This window comes from Coptis chinensis, chromosome 2 (assembly GCF_015680905.1).
Source record: "Coptis chinensis isolate HL-2020 chromosome 2, ASM1568090v1, whole genome shotgun sequence".
Taxonomy (NCBI): Eukaryota; Viridiplantae; Streptophyta; class Magnoliopsida; order Ranunculales; family Ranunculaceae; genus Coptis; species Coptis chinensis.
This window is the reverse complement of record NC_141457.1, coordinates 64952255-64969815: the sequence shown is the minus strand read 5'-3', so window position 1 is coordinate 64969815 and position 17561 is coordinate 64952255. Positions and strand designations below refer to the sequence as shown.

General features: G+C 36.8%; 1 pseudogene; it reads right to left on the bottom strand.

Annotated features, from left to right (window-relative positions):
- Positions 1 to 14949: 14949 nt before the first annotated feature.
- Positions 14950 to 15716, bottom strand: LOC147517182 (putative carboxylesterase 18 pseudogene; annotated as a pseudogene).
- Between the last annotated feature and the right edge of the window lie 1845 nt (positions 15717 to 17561).

Below are 17561 nucleotides of genomic sequence, written 5' to 3'. Positions count from 1 at the left end.
ACAAAGTTTACTTCCCTCCATGTGCTTGTAAGAAGTATACTTGCCTTTCCTTTGATCCTTTCCCAGTAAGCTTTAACTTTCCAGTGCACTGAGTTGGTTTGGAATGCTTTGATTGCTGCTGTTGAGTTTGACTCCGCCCGTATTTTTGTGTACCCCATCCCCACTGCTTTTGTTATACTTTCCACTATTGCTCTTGATTCAGCCACATAGTTTGTATCAATTCTAATCCCTATAGTGAGTACTCCAATTATTTCTCTTGTATGCCTCCTAAAGATTGTTCCCTAACCTACTGGTCCAGGGTTACCTCTGGCATAACCATCCACATTGACCTTTAGATAATCAGGTGGTGGAGTAGTTGATAAGTATGGTTTGATAGATGTAAAAATAGTGTTTCTACAGTACTAAATCATGCTAATCATTCAATATTCTACTCTCTAAACATGTGTTGATATATAGGAGTAATCGTTTTCGATCCACTCTTGTTTGTAAACGAATCTAGAATAGACTACTATTAACTAATGATGAGAGTAATGTAATATGAAAATAGTAAGTTAAGATGTCAAAACAGTGAATTAAAGATATGAGAAAGGATTAGAGAAAGGTTAATCCGCCACACAATTTGATTGGCTATTAGTTTAGTCATGGAATCGCCTTTCTTGATTCCTAGTAAACAACCTACATCTCTATAGTCATTGTTTGACTAACATGAGAGATTAGCACCCCCACAAATCTCTTTGATGTGGTTTCTAATCTCTAGTTCTCCGTTATGAGCTCTATCTCTAGACACTCACAACGAAGAACTTGAAGTTCTTATGCAAAACAATAATAAAACCAACTACTAATCATTCTCACGTGGCTTCATAAACCCCCTCTAATGGAGTTTTAGCCTTGTGTCATTGGATTTATATGAACTGAACAATTAATAGAAGACATAATGTGTAAAATACAAGAATTTAATTGAAGAACTAAAGCTTTTTATTGATAGGTTCTAATGGAGGCTACAATTATAAAACTAATTTTAACCCTAAACTAAACTAAAACTAAACTAAACTAATTAGAGACTAAAGGGAGAAGCAATGTAATATTTAGCCTTAATCCTCTTTATATAGGAAAGGATTAAGGTTAGATTTTCGTGCATGGGCCAAAAAGGGGGACTTTGGGCCTCTAATGTGAGCCCAAAGTCTATCAGGTTAAGTCTAAAGAGACCACAGCTGCTGGAAATTACTTCAGTGCCATTTTAATCCACTTTTACAACTCTGAATGGGGTAATGCTAGATCTATTGGAAAGTTTATTCCGAGCCGGTCATTTTGACATAAAGTAGGCCTAATTCCGAGGCCCGAGTCCAAAGATACATTTTTTTGAAGTTCTGATAGCTTTTTGTCTTTTTTCTACCCGAATTGACTTTGAATTCCCAGCTTTGGCAGGCCTTGAAAAGGCTTTTCATTCTTGATTCTCGGGCTTTAAACAAAGAACTCTTCTAACAATCATCTTGACTCATTTTCCACGTAAAAGGACATCTTTAAACATATAAACAACTTTAAGACCTGAAATACACAAAAGCACGTAAACATTACTAACTCTTATTTATTATAAATATAATTAGCCTAAATGTAATACTATTAAGGGATTTAAACTATAGTTTTGGGTGCTTATCAGCAGTCCAATAACACTCGAGGGTCCCTGGTGCTCTTCTCAGCTTGTTTCTCAGTCACAATGATGTTGGGGTCCCTCACCATAGTTGGAACGGCCTTATAAGATTGGGTGGAAGGAGTTTGACCGATCTGCTCACATCAGTTGAATATTCGTCTCTGGAATTTAGGGGGTTCAAACGATCTGCTCACATTGGTTGAACTTTTGCTCCTGGAATTTCAACTCTCGAACGATTTGACCAAATAGAATGACAAGGTAGCAGCCCGATGCCACCGCGTAGTTTTGAAGCTAATATCTTGATGCCACCGTATAGTTTGGAATCGAAATTTCGCAGACACGTCAAAATTTCAGAGCACTATAAAACCAAAGTTAGGTTTTGGTGTAACAGAAGTCTTTGAGAGAAACCAATTTTGAGAGTAACCAAAATTGAGATAAAACCCTTGGAAAGAGATAAAGCTTGTAAGGAGATATTAGTGATGAGAGATCTAGTAAGTTTGGAGAGTCTTGAGAGGAGTGATTGTAATCTTCCTTCCCACACTTATAAAAAGATTTGCTCTTGTGGAAGTAGGCATCATTAGCCGAACCACGTTACATCTTGTGTCTCATTGTGGTAAGTTACTTTACATTGCTATTTCTTGTTTGTGATTAATTATTTTCATAGTTTAGGTTTGTGGTTGTTGGTTGTAGTGAAAGTTTAGATTTTTCGATTGGAGTTTAGAGTGTCCAAGTGCAAGCTATCTTAGTCGAGATCTATTGGTATTATTTTCCCTAATAAGTGGTATCAAAGCCGTAGTTAGATTAATCACAAAGATTGTTGTTCCAAACTTTGCTCGGAAGGTGTTTGATAAAATTCCTGAGAGGAGGTTTGAGTTGAAATAGCTTGTTAAAGATGGATCATTCTATAAACACTCGCATGACTAGTCTAAATAGAGGTAACTACACTATTTGGAAAGCCAAGATAGAAGACTTGCTTTATTACAAGGACTTGGCACAACCCATTGAAAATGGAGGAGTAAAACTGATAGAAATATCCGATGCAAATTGGAAGATGCTTGATAGAAAAACTATTGGGTACATTCGACAGTAGATTGATGATAGTGTCTTCCACTATGTATCCCAAGAGACTACCGCTTTCATCTTGTGGAAGAAATTGGAAGACCTCTATAAGAGGAAGTCTGCAGGCAATAAAGTGATACTCATTAAGAATTTTGCTAACTAGAAGTACAAAGAAGGTTCTTTAATGTCTGAGCATCTTAATAACGTACAAAATACCATCAATCAGTTGCATTTGATGAAGATTCATATGGGTGACGAAGTTGAGGCTTTGTTATTATTGAACTCCCTACTTGATAGTTGGGAGACTCTGATAGTTTCTCTTGGGGGAGCTGCTATGGATGGAATCATTTCAATGGAAATGGTTATCGATGCATTATTGAATGAGGAGATGATAAGTGCTAAAAAAGTGCTATTTAACCCTCGATTATGCCTCTTGTTTAGCCATCTTAGTGGATTAATAGTGTTTGTAAGTTATGTTTTATGATTCTATAGGTGAAAGAGAGAGTTTTGTGAAATATTAGAGAAAAAGGGGTAAAACGGAGCAATTCGGAGCATTAAGGATCACATGGGAAGCCGGTGGACAATCATGGAGAAGGCCAAGGAATTGAAGCTATTAAAGATGCGACTTTGACCTATTTTAAAGCCTATTTGGAAGCCCAAGGCCAAATGATTCATTGCTTGGACCAAAGCCTGCAAAAGAGGATAGAAGGATAGAGCATAAGAGACAAAATAGGCTTACGCGTCTGGGACGCATGGATCGAGCATCCAGATGCATTGATCACGTCTGAGACCCATGAATAGTGCGTCCAGACGCATGGATCGACACTGTAGCCAATTTCTTCTCAGTTTTGGAGATGAAGTTGGACTCTGAAAGAAGTCTATTTGTATTAGGAAACAAATGATGGTTTGGAATACTTCTAGAGCTCATTGTAACCTCTATATATAAAGGACCTAAGTGCCTCATGTAATTTGCCAATTCACTTATACTCTTGTCTCCAGAACTTGAGGCAGAGAGAGATTAATAATAAAATATTGGTTTTAACTAGCTGAGTCTTAATAAATTAGTCTTTATAGTCTTATGTTCTTCGACTCTTCTTCTTCTCATTCTTCGTGTTCTTCCTTCTTTATGGAAGGCTAATATTCTCCTTCAAGGGAGAAGATGAAGTCGGTGCTTAAGGTTTAATGATTCTTCTAGTTCATGGTGTTCTTCAATCAGGTTAGTTCTTTATGTTTTTAGTTATTAGTTCCATTGCCCAGACCAGGAGATGGAAGTATAGATTAAGGTTTTTATTTATTGCAATCGAATATCATGCTAGTTTAGGATTGTATTTATTGCAATTGAATATTTGTTAGTAACATGCTTTTATTTATTGCAATTGAATACAATGCTAGAATAGGGTTTTATGTATTGTAATTGAATATTATACTATTATTCTCTACTTTTCTTCTAGTTGTGTATTGTTTTAGAGTAAGAGAAGTATTCCTTGTGTTTGCATTAGATGGTGATTCATTGAATAGCTACCCAAGCTCACATAAAAGGAAAGAAGCTACTAGTAACATGAATATAGGAACAACCTTAAGTAGAGTTATTTGTTAACAATGTTTTGTCCAAGAGGGCATCGGCACTCGCTCGATTTCCTAATTGTAGTCTACTTGTGAGAACAACCATGAAGCAAAAGTTCATTGAATCAAAAGTATTGGTGGATTCTAATCTCTTGAATTCCCTTTCTTATAAATTCTTAATAGTTTAGTTAGTTTAGTTTAGTTTAGCATTAGAATCTACAATATCTATAATCATAGTTTTTAATCCCTCAAACCCCCTTTCCAGTCATGTCCTTCATATAAACATACACTTAAAAGTGCAACGATACCCTACTCATCCTTTACTTATTGAGGGATAATTAGGTTTTGATACGTTTCTATTTTGTTCAACGACCATCATCTATCTACATCATTCATATCGCATCTACATACACAAAAAATAGGCAAGGTCAAATGGCGCCGCTGCCGTTTTAAGTTGTTTATGTTTAACATTTTCATTCAAGATTAGAATTTTGGATCTTGAGGTAATTTTAGCCGCATCATCCATCCTTTTGAGAAAGAAAGAAGCTTGAAGGATATCTCGAAGACAAGATCTACCATCCAGGTTAGTCGAATCTTCATTCTTTTTATTGCTTTTTTAGTATAGTTGCATCGTAGTTTAGTTTTATTGCTTTTTAGTATAATTGCATTTAGGACCTTTTCAACAATTGAAGTTGTAAGCCAACACAGTGAAATATCAAACTCTAGTGTTTCTTGTCTGAAGCTTGACAAAAGGACTATCATCTGTGGGCCGTGGTACTTAAGCAATCCAAGTGATTCACCATAACCCTAGAAGAGACAACTTTAAGCAATGGGCGAGATACTAGCTGCAAAGCCCAACCCACTTGAAGGAAAGTAGTTTTGCATTTTAGTATAACTTAGAATAGTTGCATATTAGTTTAATTGCATTCAAGCATAGTAGGATAGTTTTTCATATCAAGAATACTAGACAAGATTGATACAATGGCCGCACGCAATGATCGAGGTGTTATGGACACCAATAATCCTGAAGCTGTCCCACCCATGCAAGCACAGCAGAGGAAGAAGCTAAGCGATTTTTATTCGCCAATCATTGGAGACCCACCCAGCAGTATTGATTTTCCAGAGATAGAATCTAACCATTTTGAACTTAGAGCATCAGTAATCTCTATGCTTCCAAAGTTCAATGGTTCAGACAATGTTCAGCCATATGTTCACATGAACAAATTTCTTTCAGTCCTCAGAACTTTCAAGAACCAGAATATCAAAGGTGAGAGTATCAAGTTGATTCTTTTTCCGCTCTCACTATAAGATAAAGCCTCCGAATGGTTAACTGCACAGCCGATCAATTCAATCAACAACAGGGAGAAGTTGAGAACAAAGTTTATGAACAAGTTCTACCCACCCCAGAAGACAGATGCCATGCAGCAAGCCATCAACAATTTCAAAGGGAAGGTGACCGAAGAATATCATCAAAGTTGGGAGAAATTCAATAATCTGCTAGTCTTATGTCCACATCATGGTTATGATAAGAGCACACTTTCTCATTTTTTCTATCGAGGACTCTCGATGATGAACAAGTAGATGATACAGTCAATGCACAAAGGCAAGTTTACATCAATGGATGGAGAGGAAGCTTATAACTTTCTCGAGAATTTAGCTGAAGAAACACAACAATGGACTACTAGCAACGAGGATGTCGCTAGCATGGAGGGGGAGCCAAAGCAATTTGGTTACCAAGCATATGAACAATCAGATCAAGAACTGAAGTCTACATTGGCCAGCCTGGCCACCAGCATTGAAACTTTGAGTAAGAAATTCAATCAGTTCTCCATGAATCTCTCCAAGATCAACAAGTCTCAAGCTAAATCTCTCCCAATCATGCAAGCTAGCCAATACTGCGAAGATTGTTCGGACACTTCCCATGCAACTCTAGAATGTCCTGGTTACTATCGACATGCATCAGTTGGAGAGTACAATATAAACTCATTTCAGAGGCCCAACCAAGGCGGTAATAACTTTCAAGGTAATTATTGGAGACAGAACGCTGGACCCCAAGGTTCTCAAGATCAAAGTTATATTCCATAAACAAGTTAAGCTTCACAGTTGGTTCCTCAACAACAATTATACTCTCAGCAGAATTCCAATACAACTGGAGAGTTAGTACCTGACCCTAGGAGAAATTATTCCGCACCTGCCAACCTGGAGAATGCAATTACTTTGCTATCATAGAAAAATCAGAAGTTTGAAAGTGTTCTAGAGCTTCTTGTACAGTCTCAGCTCAATCTCCAGCAATCTCAGGCAAGTCAATGTTCTAGAATAAAGTCTCTAGAGGCTAAGGTCGACCAACTCACTACTACTTTGTCTGTAAAGACACAAGCCATTCAACCTAGCTTATTGGAACCAATATCGAAGAGTGAAGATGTATGCCACATTGGGACAACTTCTAGTACTGATCACTTCCATGATCATGTCAGCTCAGTTACTACTCTCAGAGCAGGATTGAAGATAGACAACAAGGTTGACTTACCTTCTCATGATGACATTGCTACAGAGCAATCGGTTAAGATTTCAAATGAAGTTCGAAAGGAAATGGGAGAAATCCTTTCCACTCCTATTTGTCAAGATGACCAAGACAAGATATGCAAGAATGCCAAAGAGAAAGAAGAGCAGACACATGCTGATGTGTTTGTACCAAAGGCACCTTTTCCTATGTTTTTTGCTCAAAGCAAAAAGGACAAGCAATTTTTAGAGATGAAGGAGGCATTTGAGAAAGATAACATCAATATCCCCTTTCTCAAAGCGATCAAGCAGTTGCCATCATATGCCAAATTCTTAAAGGATGCATGCAACATAAAGAGAAGTACTCATGTTCCAAAGCAAGCATTTCTAGCTGGACAAACAACATCTATTATCCATTAGCAAGCTCCAGTCAAGCTCAAAGATCTAGGAAGTCCTACAATATCATGCAAGATAGGAGAAAAATTCACGGGTAATGCTCTTTTAGACCTTGGTGCTAGTGTTAATCTCTTGTCATATCATGTGTACCAAGCGTTGGGCCTGGAGAACCTAAAGCCTACAAAAGTCAAATTGAAGTTAGCTGACCGTTCTACCATGATTCCCAGAGGCATAGTTGAGGATGTTCTTGTTCAAGTAGCTGATTTCTACTATCCAGTGGATTTCATTGTGATAGACACACAGGAGGCCTTTGATAAAATACCAATTATTCTAGGCCGACCTTTCCTCACTACCGCAAAAGCTTTGATAAATTGTCACAACGGTGAAATGAAGATCAACTTTGGTAAGATGTCCATGGACATAAATATCTTTCACCTATTGCATAAGGATTGTGATGACACCAAAGGTGGAGAGGTGTACTTCCTTGATAGCATGATACAAGAATCCTTCCCATTCGAAGATACAATTGAGAGTGCTCAATCTACAGAAAATTGTGAGGAACCTGAGAACCCAACCACAGAGGCGTTGCTAGCCATGTTCTTGGAATCTCTGCAGAAAATTCAGGATTTAAGTGAGCAAAATGGAAAATTGATAGAGAGAGTATCATATCTTGAAAAGATGAACTCTACATTTAAGGATGAACAACAGATTTCTGCCCAGAAAAATCAGTTACAAGAGAATCAGTTTAAAGAAGTTTTGGGAAAACAACAGAATCTAGAAACTGAAATGAGTCTTCTGAAGCAGAAAGTGGACCATATTGATAAGAAACATTGCACTGTTGAAGCCTCTTCTACACCATCATTGTCTGAACGAGAGAAGTATGTGAACCAGTCTACCGCCCACCTTGAGTATAATCAGCCAGATATCTATTATCATTATTGTGGTGGTAAAGGGCACATCAGATACTATTGTCCTGTTAGAAAGAAAGATTTGTGTCAATCTTCTACACAGAGGAACCACAAGGCCTATCACACAATTATCAGACCTGAAATAGTTCAAGGTAGAAAAGCAACTTCACCAGCAATCTTTCCAGCATATCAAGGAGTATTTTTGACAGCCCACAAGGTGAGACCTCCTCGTTCTCTAAACATTCGTCAGATTTGGGTAAGAAAATCTTATCTCCTCACTCCAAATTGATAATGCATGATATATAGTCTTAGGGATCTAACTTAAAAAGACCTAAAAAAAAAAAAAAAAAAAGGAAATGTTCTTATTTTTGGGATTAATTTTGATATTCGGCATCAATGGTAACATCTTCCCTTTTTCTCATTCATTTCATTTACTTAATTTCTATACATTGATGACAATGCATATGTTAAGTTGGGGGAGGGTGTACTTGAGAAGTACTTGAGAAATGAATTTCAAAAATTAGTTTTCAAAAACAAAAATATTTTTGTTTCTATATCAGTAGCATGAGAAAAATGAATTTTAATGATGAGTCTGGGATATAGATTCTATACTGCTTAGTGTTGAGTTTGATAGATAGTTGATATTATTGATTTCATTACTGCTTAGACTATTTATTATGCTCAGACATAGTTCTTGTTGATAGAATTCTTTATCAAGGCACCACCACCATAATACTTGGTCAGTTTTGTGTACTTTTGCTAGAATAGAGATTTAAACCCCTAGTAAACTGGAAGTAGAATTTTTAGACTTAGCTCGTGAGACTTGAGCTTTATACCCATTCTTTGGAGAGTTCTTATGAAAAATCCTAGTCTTAGTGACTCAACATCTTTTAGTTCTTTATGTCGTTCTAATATAGTCTCATTATTTGTTGATTTGGTTAATCACGAAGTGACATCAACTGGGGAGATAGTCATTAGGTCTTGTAGTCTATTAGAAACAGAGTATTATACTGATAAGTCAAGTAGTGAACCCATTCAGCCTTTATCCCACCTAGTAGGACCATCATGTTAAACCCTTTTGAGCCTTATAATAAGCAATTTTCTTTCATAAAACCCTTTACCCTTTACCCAACTCCAGACAATGAGTATATCCAAAATATTTATCAGCCATACCCATATATTTCTGAGAATACGAGGGGCACAAAGAGGAAGAAATAGCACAAAAAGAAGATTACAAGGAAATACCATAGAGATACAATGAAGACCATCATTCTGTTATAAGTGAAAGAAGCTAGTGGAAAACAAGCATATCCAGTACTAATCAAGGATATACCACTAAGCTAAAGAAAAATTAAAAAATTAAAAAAAAAAAAAAAAAAAAAAAAAAAAAAAAAAAGTTGAACAGAATGGATGGAAAAGTTAAGACAAAGGAATAATTTTCTTTGCAATACACAATTTGAAGAAATCTTCCAAATAATGAAGCAAAACCCTTAGTGTTTTTCAGAAACAACATTTGAATCCTTTTTACCTTTCCTTCATAAACCAATACCCAAGCCAAGTTACAACCCATGACTTATCACTACAGTATGGTACGAAGTCTAGAATAGGTGAGAGGATGCTAAAGTGAAGGACCCGACACTTCATATGTGATTGACATTCTTTCCATGAGACTACTTTCATCTAGAAGTCCATTTTTCAACGTAGTATGTGGGATGTTCGTATTCATTATTCTTTTCCCCACATACATGAGGTAAAATAGTAGACCATCTTCTGAGAGATTCTTTTCTGAGAGTATGACCAGTGAGGATTGAAAGTCGAGATTATCTGTCTAAAGGTAAACTAGGGATTCCATTTCTTAGATAGAAGAGTATAAGAGATTGACTGAGTACACCCATAAGCCTTGATTGAGAATTTTGTCAATTTTTACTATCTCCCATCATAATCTATGAGTCTTTGCAGCAATGTAGTTAGCAATGGAGACCGTCTGTCGGAGTCAGCATTAAGTGGGTAAGAAATTTCTCTCTCTAAAAAATACTATCATTTTTGCACATGCTATTGATTGATTTTGTGGGTATATCACCTGAAAACCCTCACGAGACTATAACTCATCCTTTTTTGGGAACTTAAAGGTTTAAAGCCTTGTTGCATATGGTAAATGCAATCGCGATGCCTGCGAAAGTGAGTTAGAATTTTATTTTTGTTATTAGGATGTGATTTTGATCACTTATCTATTTTTTTATCTTATTTGCTGAGAGACTAGCAAAAGGCTAGTTGGGAGTTGTGATAAGTGCTCAAAAAGTGCTATTTAACCCTCAATTATGCCTCTTGTTTAGCCATCTTAGTAGACTAATAGTATTTGTAAGTTATGTTTTATAATTCTACAGGTGAAAGAGAGAGTTTTGTGGAATATTAGAGAAAAAGGGGTAAAACGGAGTAATTCGGAGTATTAAGGATCACATGGGAAACCCGTGGACAATCATGGAGAAGGCTAAGGAATTGGAGCTATTAAAGATGCGACTTAGACCTATTTTAAAGCCTATTTGGAAGCCCAAGGCCAAAGGATTCGTTGTTTGGACTAAAGCCCGCAAAAGAGGATAGAAGGATAGAGCATAAGAGACAATATAGGCTTACGCGTCTGGGACGCATGGATCGAGCGTCCAGACGCATGGATCGACACTGTAGCCAATTTCTTCTCAGTTTTGGAGACGAAGTTAGACTCTGAAAGAAGTCTATTTGTATTAGGAAACAAATGACGGTTTGGAATGCTTCTAGAGCTCATTGTAACCTCTACAAATAGAGGACCTAAGTGCCTCATGTAATTTGCCAATTCACTTATACTCTTGTCTCCAGAACTTGAGGCAGAGAGAGATTAATAATAAAAGATCGGTTTTAACTAGCTGAGTCTTAATAAATTAGTCTTTCTAGTCTTATGTTCTTCGACTCTTCTTCTTCTCGTTCTTCGTGTTCTTCCTTCTTTATGGAAGGCTGATCTTCTCCTTCAAGGGAGAAGATGAAGCCCGATAACTACGGTTTAATGATTCTTCTGGTTCATGGTGTTCTTCAATCAGGTTAGTTCTTTATATTTTTAGTTATTAGTTCCATTGCCCAGACTAGGGGATGGAAGTATAGATTAAGGTTTTTATTTATTGCAATCGAATATCATGCTAGTTTAGGGCTGTATTTATTACAATTGAATATTTGTTAGTAACATGCTTTTATTTATTGCAATTGAATACAATGCTAGAATAGGGTTTTATGTATTGTAATTGAATATTATACTATTATTCTCTACTTTTCTTCTAGTTGTGTATTGTTTTAGAGTAAAGGAAGTATTCCTTGTGTTTGCATTAGATGGTGATTCATTGAATAGCTACCCAAGCTCACATAAAAGGAAAGAAGATACTAGTAACATGAATATAGGAACAACATTAAGTAGAGTTATTTGTTAACGATGTTTTGTCCAAGAGAGCATCGACACTCGCTCGATTGCCTAATTGTAGTCTACTTGTGAGAACAACCATGAAGCAAAAATTCATTGAATCAAAAGTATTGGTGGATTCTAATCTCTTGAATTCCCTTTCTTATAAATTCTTAATAGTTTAGTTAGTTTAGTTTAGTTTAGCATTAGAATCTACAATATCTATAATCATAGTTTTTAATCCCTCAAACCCCCTTTCCAGTCTTGTCCTTCATAGAAACATACAATTAAAAGTGGAACGATACCCTACTCATCCTTTACTTATTGAGGGATAATTAGGTTTTGATATGCTTCTGTTTTGTTCAACAACCATCATCTATCTACATCATTCATATCTCATCTACATGCACAAAAAAGAGGCAAGGTCAAGAGACAAGAAGGGGTTCGCAAAGCAGCTCCTCTCACTCAGAGATCTTTGTCACAGAGAGGCGGGGGAGAGGTAAGAGTAGAAAACCACCTCATTCTAGAGGTGATGGTAGAAGCAAATCTAGGGGTGAATCTAGAACTCCTAAGACTGAGAGATAATGTTACTATTGTGCCACTAAGGGTCACTTCAAATATGAGTATAGAACACTAAAGTGGGATGAGAAGAATAACTGTGTATACGAAGACATGGTAAAGAGGAATGGAAGCATAAGCCGAGATACTACCGCAATAGCAGACAATGATCTAGTGGGGATTGTGTCAGATTGTGGTAAGTGTTGTGTTAATACCTCATGTCAAGATACAAAGTAGGTGATTGATAACGGAGCGTCCTATCACGTCACACCGCACAAGAGTTTCTTTACTACTTACAGCTGTGGTGAATTTTGTGAGGTAAAGATGGATAACAGTGGACTCTCGAAGATTATACGCATTGGTGATGTTCATGTAGAAACCAATGTCGGCTACACCTTGACACTCAAGGATGTAATACATGTCGACTACTAAAAATATGATTTTTTGCCGCGGCCATTTGTGTTGACTAAATGTCCAAAATTCGTGGCAAAATGTGTTTTGCCTCGGAAAAACATTTAGCCACGCCAGTGACAATAAAGGGTGTGGAAAGAAGTTTTTTGCCACGGCTAACACGGCCAGGGCTAAATGTTTCACTTCTTGCTACGGAAACTCTCGCAGCAAAATGTATTTCCCCATTTAATATGCTATTATTATATTTTATTGGAAAAAACTTTTGGCCACAGCTGTTCCATCGCAAAAGCATTCACATTTGAATATTGGATAACCCTTTTCACCATGGCTTGGCCGCTGCTAAAAGGTTTTTTTTTAAGGGGGGAGGGGGGGGGGGTCCAAAAGGAAATATTAGGTACTTCAAAATAATTCTAACAATGAGATCCCATATTTTCAATTGAATTGAATATGGCATTGCCGAGTACAAAATATCACTTGATCAAACAAATAATAACTTGGTACAAAGAAAATAAATGTACTAGGAAACAAGAAACCATTTCCAGTAGCCATCTGCAGCATTCCGCAGCACCCTTGTATGGCGTAGAGACACCCTGACTTGATCATCTCATCCTGATTTTGGATCAAAAGCTTCACACGTTCAATGGGAGCAACAACAGTTTTGGATACAGCAGCAGAGACACCACCTGTTAGAAAGTCAAGGGCAAAGTTAGCAAAGCCTTTCTAAGAAGGTCCTTGAACAAAGACAGGTGAGGTGTATGTAGCTAGTAATAGACAATAAGTCAAGACTACTCCGGCAGGGCTGCTGCATTCGAGGATATTGCAGACCCCCATTTCTATATTGTCCACCAGCAATGCACCTCTCATACAGACCAACGGTAGACTTGGTACCATTACGTGCAGTGGCTAAAGCTGGAAGAAAGAAGTACCAGGAAGGTAGCTGCAATATTATGTAAATTGGAATTTAAAAACTAGGCAGGCAATCGATAGCGTTCAAGGAGAAGAACATCACACAGTCATAAAAGACAAGGAAGGCAATCATCTACTTAAATGGTGACATTGCTTATCCTTGAGGGTCATATAATATAGTTCAAATATATTGGCTATTGCATTCATAAAAGACTGTTACATCTTTCACCAAAGCTTTATAGCTTCAATTGATTAAATCTATGAATGCAAGTAAATGCAAGGATAAGGTGCAGTTGTGCTCAATTTTAAAGATCTGATGGTGCCAAATAAAGCTCAAAGTAAATGAAGTAGTCGAACTTTCATCTCTTTCATACCTGATAAGACTTTAATCACCACAAATTCCTCCAAGATTAGTCACTGAAACAGGTTATGGAATGGCCTACATAGAGTAAAACAAAGAAAGTGTTTAGAAAGTATAAAATAAAACAAAATAGGGGTGGTAACTTTGCATATCGTGGCTTGAACAAAGACAAGTGAGGTGTAGCTAGTAACATATGATAAGTTCAACAGGGCTGCTGCATTTCAAGATACTGCAGACCCATATCAAACTTGTACACAAATACCCATATACACCAAGCAAATGAAGAATGGCATGTGTGTAGCGGATACTACTCATCAATCATCAATTAGTCTAATTATATAAGCCAAACCATTATGTCAAAGCACATTTGAGAAGAAAGGAAATGTAAGATACATAAGCCTGTGGACCGATGATCAAACAAAGTATAATCAATGTCCAAAATGAGCAGCTTCTTTCCTTCCCGACACGGCTTGCAAAGTTTGATTTGATAAGCAATTCCAGTAGCTAAAGTTAAGACTTAGAGAAAAGCATGAGCCCTTATCAAAGTGTAAATCAATGCATAAAAAAGAAATGACCTTATATCGACTAATGTGCCGCCTCAACTTCTGCTTGTTCGCCTCTTTATCCTTAATGTGTACAGCTTCTACTTGCCCGATCTCAAAGTCATCAATAATTTTTGGTGCATCACTTGATCTATGATAATATCATCTTCCACGGTACTACAATCAGAGTTATGACGTTACAAAAAATAATAAATAATCCTAATTTCAACCATAAAACATTTTCATTCGGGAATTTAAACAAACAGTAAATAAGCATGAGAAAAAATAGATTACCCAACCATGGTCATCTTGAGAGAAGACTTAAGTGGTAATTTGAAAGCTACATTTCTAGAAACAATACATTCATACAACAAGCTAGATCTAAGAATATAAGATAAAGGGTTTTTTAGGTCTTGGTCCTAATAATAGTTGGTTTATTAGGGTTTGGTCCAGAAAAGCTTGAATATTAGGGTTTAGTCCTAGTTCTGGTTGTTGACTGTTAGTCAACTGAGTTGACCATGGTCAATCTGCTTGTATTTTTGAAATGGCAATAATACCCCTCGCTTGCAACATCACGTGAATATATAAGTTAGACTTTGATACAAGAAATAAGGTCATCTTCTAGGACTTAGTCCCTACTGTTATTTGACAAATTAGAGTTTAGTCCTACTTGTCAACCATTAGAATTTCCTTCTAATTGCTTTGTGATCCCGATTCGCTCCTTCCAAAAGAAACACCTTCCAATGCCAATCTGCTCTTTCAACAGAAACTAATGGAGCTCCTTTGAGTCGAATCTCTGACTTAGTTCTCTCTTCTCCACCAAAAAAGGTGGGCTATAAATCCAATTACTTTGAGCTCATTAAACTCACCTACTCTAGCTTTTGCAAACATGCGTGCGACAAAATGCGCCAAGTTCCCACCAACACTGTCTCCAGCTAAGAAAACACCTTGATAAATCAACATTTTCTGGGAAACCTTCAAAAAAAAATTGATCAATACACTTGAGTGTATCAAAGTCGTCATCATATGCAGCTGGAAATCGATATTCAGCCGTGAGACAGTAGTTCACAGAGACGAAAATTGCATGAGTTTTCCTAGCAAACCGATGACAGACAGCGTTGTAAGCTTTTGAATAAGGAGATAAGAAAGAAAAGTCACCGCCATGCAAAAAGAAAACCACTGGAAGCTTTGTGTCAGCGGGAACTTCAGTAGGGACACAGAGACGAAACCACAAGTTTTGATCTGGATCTACATTTATATTAGAGACCTTAATGTCATTACTTATTTGAGCAAAAACTTTGGCTGTGGTATCTAAGAATCCGAGGAGACGACGGTTAATGGTACTATCAAAGCGACGTGAGAAGTCGGTAACGCTACTAAGGAGAGCTAGTCCAATCTTTATCTTCCATGGCAGAACAGCAGATGTGGAATTCAACTTCTCAGTCATCTCTTTATAAATAAAGACCAACTTGTTTTCTTTTTTGGGTTTTGTGAAGAAGGAAATTCTAATGGTTGACAAGTAGGACTAAACTCTAATTTGTCAAATAACAGTAGGGACCAAGTCCTAGAAGATGACCTTATTTCTTGTATCAAAGTCTAACTTATATATTCATGTGATGTTGCACGCGAGGGGTATTATTGCCATTTCAAAAATACAAGCAGATTGACCACGGTCAACTCAGTTGACTAATAGTCAACAACCAGAACTAGGACTAAACCCTAATATTCAAACTTTTCTGGGCCAAACCCTAATAAACCAACTATTATTAGGACCCAGACCTAAATATCCCTAAGATAAATTAATGCACAAGTTCTAAACTTTACCTCTAAACAGGAAGAAAGCTAAGGATTTAAATTTAAATTTCAAATCTTTTACCCCAAAAATCATATAGATTATATTAGAAACTCATAAATACTGAATCAACGTACAAACAAGAATTAAACACTCAAAAAATGATATTTTTTAATTATAAAGCGTAAAAAACATAGATGTTAATTAAAGACCTCCGACAAGAAGGTGATTACCGGCAATAGCAGTGAAGAAACACTTGAGAAGTAGTCGAGCAGGAGGCAGATGCAATGAGAGAGAAGGAGGCTGGCATGAGAAGCGTTGAAATGGGTTTTTTTTTTTTTTTTTTTTTTTTTTTTTTGTTTTTGAGAAGATTTGACATTCAATTTTCACCAAATAAAATTGTCTTGAAAAGAATGAAAATACATGCGGGGAAGTGATGTGTAATTCTCTGTCCTCTTTGAAAATAAATATGAAAATTTATAATTAGGCAAACTAAGAACTTCTTGCTACTGTTTGTTGCAAAACACACACTTAAAGCCACGCTCAGAACTTGCTTGTTGCAAGAGTCGTAACTTAATGTCGCGGCCAAAATGAAATCGATGCAAAACATGTACCTTTTTCCACAAAAGGAAAATATTGAGGCAAAATGTTATTTCTTGCCACAACTTCTGCATGTCATGGCAAAAAGTGATATCTAGCCACCAAACCCTGGCCGTGGCAAAAACATTCGCGGCTAAAAGTCACTTTTTTGGTAGTGGTCCCTGACATTCAGCTAAGCCTAATTTTCGCTGGAAAGTTAGATGATGATGGTTTTCAGAGCTCGTTTGGTAATGGGGTATGTAAACTAAGCAAAGGTTCCTTTGTGGTAGCTAATTGAAAGAAGAGTTGCTCATTTTACAAGACACAAGCTAGTTTGTGTAAAGTAGAGTTAAATGCGGCACAAGAAGAAGGTTCCACCGAACTATGGCATAAAAGACTGTGTCATATTGGAGAGAAGGACATGGAAGTTCTTGCTAAGCAAAAGGCCTTGTCAAACATAAAATATATGCATTTAAATAGATATACTCATTGTTTGGTTGGAAAACAACATAGGGTGTCTTTCCAAAGATTCCCCTCTCACCGAACGAAGAATATCCTTGAGCTAGCTTAGTACACTCGGATTTATGTGGTCCCATGAAAGTGAAGTCCCTCGGGGGAGCTTTGTACCTCTTGACTTTCATTGATGATGCGTCAAGAAAGATATAGGCATACAATTTGAAGACCAAGGATAAGATTATCAGTATGTTCAAGATTTTCTATAGCATGGTAGAAAGAGAGACATGGAAGTTTTTGAATTGTATTTGTTTAGATAATGGGTAAGAGTACATTGGGTCATTTGAAGAATATTGCAAGAGTCTTGGGATTCGTCATGAGCAGATAGTTCCCAAGATATCGCAGTACAATGATATAGCCAAGAGGATGATCCATACCATTGTAGAGATGATGAGATGCATGTTGTCT